Source organism: Gossypium arboreum, chromosome 10, assembly GCF_025698485.1.
Source record: "Gossypium arboreum isolate Shixiya-1 chromosome 10, ASM2569848v2, whole genome shotgun sequence".
NCBI classification, from domain to species: Eukaryota; Viridiplantae; Streptophyta; class Magnoliopsida; order Malvales; family Malvaceae; genus Gossypium; species Gossypium arboreum.
In genome coordinates, this window is record NC_069079.1 from 13,463,742 (window position 1) to 13,470,257 (window position 6,516).

At 37.3% G+C, this 6,516-nt stretch overlaps 1 non-coding gene across 1 annotated transcript; it reads left to right on the forward strand.

Annotated features, from left to right (window-relative positions):
- Window positions 1-484: 484 nt before the first annotated feature.
- Window positions 485-591, forward strand: LOC128283345 (small nucleolar RNA R71). The gene has a single exon (XR_008273687.1). It is a non-coding gene; the product is annotated as a small nucleolar RNA R71 (small nucleolar RNA).
- The last annotated feature ends 5,925 nt before the right edge of the window (window positions 592-6,516 follow it).

Sequence of the window (6,516 nt, forward strand, 5' to 3'; positions counted from 1 at the left end):
TTCGAACCCATGCCTCCCTTAAATGCTCCACACGCCATTTGCCACTAAGCCACAAGGCTTTTGTGTCACAATTTCTCCAACAATATTCTTAAGGCCTACCTACTACACCTGTGGTTTGATTCACCTTAAACCAAAATTTTGCTAGAGTCCAGATTTGAACCCGTGACTTCTCCAACACTTCTCAAAGACACTTAACCACTAAAACAAGCCTTCATTAACTAAATTTACACGCACAACAAAATATTATAAGCTGCCTTCAACAGCTCCCATGACCAAGGCCCAAAACTTCTAGGCCCAAATTCAGGGTGTTACATTTGTCCTCATAACTTGCCACTGATAGTTATTCAGTGACATCTCCTTTATAAACTCATAGGCATCTTTCGGTGTTTTATTGTTGATGGTTCCGCCAGTAGCTGCACTAACCATTTGCCGAGTCGAAGGATTCAGACCATTGTGGAATGTTTGTACTTGGAGCCAAAGTGGTAACCCATGGTAAGGGCACCTTCTCAGTAAGTCCTTGTATCTCTCCTATGCATCGTAAAGTGTTTCTAAATCCATCTGTACAAAAGAAGAGATATCATTACGTAATTTAGCTGTTTTAGCCGGCGGAAAGAATTTTAGTAAAAAATTTTCGGTCATTTGTTCCCAAGTAGTAATTGACCCTCGTGGTAACAAGTTCAACCACTGTTTAGCTTTGTTCCTTAATGAAAAAGGAAATAACCGAAGATGAATGGCATCATTAGAAACGCCATTGATTTTAAATGTATTGCAAAATTCCAGAAAGTTTGCTAAGTGAGCGTTGGGATCTTCATCCTGCAAACCATCAAACTGAACAAATTGCTGTATCATTTGAATCGTGTTAGGCTTTAATCTAAAAGTATTTGCAGCTACGGCAAGTCTAACTATGCTCGATTCAGTTCCTCTTAAAGAGGGTTTAGCATAATCATACATAGTGCGTGGAGCAGGATTTTGATTAACTGCAATTGCAGGAGGAAGCTGATTGCCTTAGTTTTTAGCCATCACTTCAGTTGGGGGTTAAGTATCGTTTTCTTGCTCGTTCTCCATGTATCTTAAGCTTCGTCTTATTTCTCTTTGGTTTCTACGAACTATACGATTGATTTCTTCGTCAAAAAGTAATGGTCCTGACGGGTTTTTTCTAGTCATAAACTATAAAAACCTACCAAGAAAAAGTAAGTTAATAAATAATAATAATAATTACATTAAATTAAATCGTAAGAAAAATAAATGGCTAAAGTAATAAAAATTGAGCATTCCTAATATCTTAGTTCCCCGGCAATGGCGCCACAAACTTGTTTGCGTTATTTCATGATAGGTTTTAAATATTTATAATTACTCGTTCTTGAACTAACTATTATCGCGATGTAGGCATGTAACACCCCAAACCCGACCTGGATGTTATGACCGGATCTGATGCGCCACATTGATGCGTTCAAAACACTTAGTTTGGAAAAGCTGAGTTGGTGTTGTAAAAGACACTTTTAAAAGTAAGTTAAAGTGAATGGAAGTCGCGCACTGTAGGAAACCAGAAGAAGAGGAGGTGAGTCCATCGGACCGCTTAAGTACCAAGCTCTCTTTGGATCCAATCCTAGACATGCACACCGCCATTGCCACACTCTAACATCTCGTATAATTTTGAGAAAACCGTTTGATTATGACCACTTAAGAAAATGATTAAGGTTGCAAATCGTTTGCTTAAAATATTTATTTTTCTTGGGAAAACATTTACTTTATGGAAACTTTGCGCGTCATCGTGATCTTTTAAAAACAAGTAGTTTTTATAAAACGAACCCTAGTGCTAGCCAGCTTTAATAATCCCCAAAATAAAAGTAATTAAAAAGAGCACCTTATTACAACTTTAAGCATAATAAAATAAAATAATCCAAATTAAAGGCTAAACTTATTTAAAATTGTCAATCAATCTTCATGGCCACTCTGAATCCCGCCACTCCAAGTCCACCAATTCTAGGGCTCACCGCAAGGATGGAAGAGGAAGGGGTGAGTTTGGGAAAACTCAGTATACAGAAACCCATCCAAAGCCCAAATCAGCTCGAGCCCATTGGGCCTAAGCCCTATTCAGATATCAAGACACAAGAGGTCAAGCCCTTTTCGTAATCAAGAGCAAGACCTTAGCCCTTTTAACAAAAACAAGATGGCCCATAGGCCCGTTCAATAACATATGTAACAATATCAAGAATGAATGCAAGCCCAACTAGGAGACTACTCAACCCACCAACCGCTACACCGCCTGCACCAACCCTACACACCATGTGGGAATATCTCAACCCACCCAAATTTCACACACACACAGCTTGCAAAGAACGCACTCAAATTCAGTCGATTGAGGCAAAGCCTCCAAGACGTGGATGAACCACTTTCAAGATTTCCTCCATTAATACCCCAATCCCATGCAATGAGATATTAATAAAAGCATATCATGTAAAATACAACATTAATCAATCATGCAGTTCACCATTTTAAAACCCTAGGGGTATATCGGTAATTTTGCTCTTTAGGGTAATTTGGTAATTTTGCTCTTTAGGGTAATTTCGTGATCTACGCTACTACACAAGCTAATTCAGTAATTTTATCAGTTTTATGCAATTTGATTCCACCATCTACCTAATGAGCTAATTTGCCCATCTCTTACCCATATTGGTCCGTAAGCCCATTGGGCCCGCTTTTGGCCCATCGAGCCCCTTTTTCCAAATACGCTAAAACGTCACGCGAACGTGCTTACCACCTTGCGGTGCCGATCTAACAATTACTCTATGACTTGAGAGCATTCGCATACCCACATGACCATGAAATGTCGAATTTGAGATTTCGGCTTTTCAATTGAACTAAAGAAGGGTGTTCAGACACACCGATTTATGACAACGCTTTTGAGATCCCTTTCGATGTCCTACAATTTATTATCACAGTTCTTATTTACAAACCATAATCACTAAACCCCAAAACTTACTTATCCATGATCGAACCATATCCCTAAAAAGCCTTTGAAACCTTACCCTTTACCAAAGTCGATAGCTATCTCCGAATCCGATTCCTCCAACTCCCACGCCTTCAATCCAACACTTAAGAAGACACTAATCATTGACAGAAAACATCAGTTAAAAGCCTTTAGAGCCACATGCCCAAATCGACAGCCTCCCTAGATTTTAGGGACTTCAGCTTTTTTCGAAGTTGTAAAATAAGACTAGATCTGAAGTGATGAGCACTTACCACTTGTTCCTCTTTGATTTCTACACGATCCGATGCGATTTATCCTCTAAATGATGGTAGAACTCGAATCTAGAAGATCTGAAGTTTCGGCTATAAGTCCCTAAATCTATGGTATTTCGACTTTTTAGGTGATGAAGAAGATGATGGTTTGAGGCTATAACCTTGGAGTAACGTTGCCGACAGATATTAAGGGTTTAGAGAAGATGAATGTTGATCACAAGGAACAAAAATACTGAAGGATTTGGCTTTGGAGAAATCGGCACAAGTAGTGAGTTTTCAGGATTTCGGCCTTTTAATGGCGATTGGTGATGAAGGTTTAATGGAAGATGGGATCGACAAAGAAGGTGAATAAGATGGTCGAAGGTTTCGCTAGAAGGAGAAGCATAAAGGAAGAGAAAACATGGAGGAAAAGAGAAGAAGAAAATTCGCACAATGAGAAATAGACTTGTGTTTTCGGCTTTTGTGAGAATTCGTAAAAGATGAAAGAAAGCTTTCAGGTGGCTAACCCTAATTCTCCAAGATAGAAAAGAAAAGAACCTAACCCTAATATTAAATTAGAGCAATCGGCCCATCTCTCTAAGGCCCTTGTCGAAATTTACTTGTGTGATCACATGCCTAGTACATGCCTAAAATTAAAAGAAAAACAATATGCCTACCTTACAACTTGAACCTGGACCTCCAATTCCTTCCCAGCGCCACTTTTTTAGGAACTTAGTGGCGCCACCTTGCCACTTCACCAAGGCCTTATTTGTGTCATAACTTACGCAGTTCTTCTTAAAAGCCCACTTAACCAAATCTCCTATTCACTTAAAAATCCCACCTTGATATTTTACCGTGTTTAGCTTAGTCTTGGGCCTTCTAAAGGTCTACTAACACATTTAAACATAATTCTAATATTTAGAACATGAAAATTTCAAGATTTACTAAAATCACAAAACCCAAAAAAAATCCCAAAAATCGTGGTGTTACAACTAATATTTTTTTCCTTTCCAATAATAATAATAATTTTATAAATATATCTAATAATAAAATTTCAAATATCAATAATACAAGAAATAATAAAAATTTTCATAAAATTTTCAAACATACATACAATAATATTTTTCTAATAATAATAATTTTATCTCATAATACTAATTAAAATTTCATAAAAATTTAAAATATCCGTAATAATAAATACAAGAAAATTTTCTAGTGGTAATTTAATAAAATAAAATTTTTCTAAAACGATAATATTTAAAACTTCCTAATTATTCGTGTTTTCTTCTATTCAATCCCAGACTCAAAACTCAACTCTTCTAGGCCCCAAATTCAGGATGTTACAAGGCAAGTGTACCTATCGAACAGTAGTATAGTTTTAGCAAGTTCGGATTATCGAACCCAAAGGAACTAAAAGTACTAGTTATGACTGTCTTTTTATTATCTAGCCTAAGAATAAAAAGGTTTCATTTTAATTAACTAATTATCTAAACTAAAAACTCACAGAGAAAAGAATTGGGGAATTGCTTTTGGGAAAATCGATTGAATGAAGACAATACCTAAGGAAAAATCCACCTAGACTTTACTTGTTATTCTGGCTCCGAATCGGACGATTTATTCATTCAAATTATTCCGTTAGAGATCCCTAATTTATGTCATTATCCCTATTCAAGACTAATAACGTCTAATCCCTAGATTAAATAACCGAGACTTTTCTCTAATTAACACTCTAGGGTTGCATTAACTCGATCTATGGATCCTCTTATTAGGTTTCACCCTAATCCGGCAAAATCTTGTCACCTTATTTCTAGGCGCGCAATCAACTCCGCTTAATTATGACAAATGTACTCTTAGATAGGGTCTATTCCTCCTCTGAATAAGAGCATGTCTAGAATCAGTATCCTGGGATATCAAAACAAGAATTAAGAGCACATAATTTAGAACAAGTTAAATATTTATCATACGATTCAGAAAATAATAACAAGATTCATCTTAGGTTTCATTCCCCTTAGGTATTTAGGGGTTTTAGTTCATAACTAAATAAGAAAACATCTCAGAAGAATAAAGAATACAAAACATAAAGAAAACCCAAAACTCCTGAAGGGAAATTGAGGAGAGATCTTCAGTTTTGATGAAGAATCTGGCTTCTGAGATGGATCAATCGGCTTCCTTGAAGTAATTCCTTACCCCCTATTGTCCTCTTATTTTCTTCCTCCTCTAGGGTATATTTATAGGCTTTGGAGTGCCTAAAAGCCCTCAAAATTGGCCTTTCCCGAATTGGACTCAACTTGGGTTCGGTAGGGACACACCCGTGTTCGATTACTTCAGGGCATGCTCGAGCCTGTTAGAATGGCACGGGCATGTGCTATACCCATGTGAGTTGTGCTTCGATTCTGCCAGATTGACACGACTGTGTGGTCTGCCCGTGTGAGGAGGTCCAGGCCGTGTTGATTTCGTACTTTGGCCCATTTTCTCCATTTTTGGCCCGTTTCTCGTTCCTTTCGCTCTCCTATGCTCTCCTAAGTATAAAACATGAAATTAAAGCATTAGGAGCATCGAATTCACCAATTCTAATCAGAAATCATCTATAAAATGCATTAAACATGGGGTAAAAATATGTATAATTTTCGGTTTATCAGCAACCCAAATTGTCAATCGAAGAACCACCTACAGTCGAACTAAAGATACTTCCTTCTCATTTGAAATACGTTTATTTAGGTGGCTGTTCCACTTTGCCTGTGATTATTTTAGCAGAACTAACGAAAGATCGAGAGGAGCAACTAATTTTTGTTCTAAAGAAATTTAAGAAAGCAATTGGTTGGACCATAGCTGATATTCGAGGTATAAGCCCTTCATTTTGCATGCACAAAATTATTCTAGAGGAAGATGAAAAAGCTCGAATTGATGGGCAAATGAGGCTCAATCCTATTATGAAGGAAGTTGTGAGATAGGAAGTGATCAAATGGCTAGATGCAGGAATAATCTATCCTATTTCAGATAGTTCGCGGGTAAGTCCGCTGCAGTTTGTGCCGAAGAAAGGTGGAATTACGATTGTTAAGAATGAGCGTAGCGAATTGATCCTAACAAGAACTATTACTGGTTGGAGAATTTGTGTTGACTATAGAAAGCTAAATAAAGGCACTCGGAAGGGCCAATTTCCATTGCCTTTTATGGATCAGATGTTGGATCGACTGGCAGATAATGAATTCTATTATTTTTTAGATGGTTATTTAGGATATAACCAAATAGTTGTAGCCCCAGAAGACCAACATAAAACAACCGTTACTAGTCCGT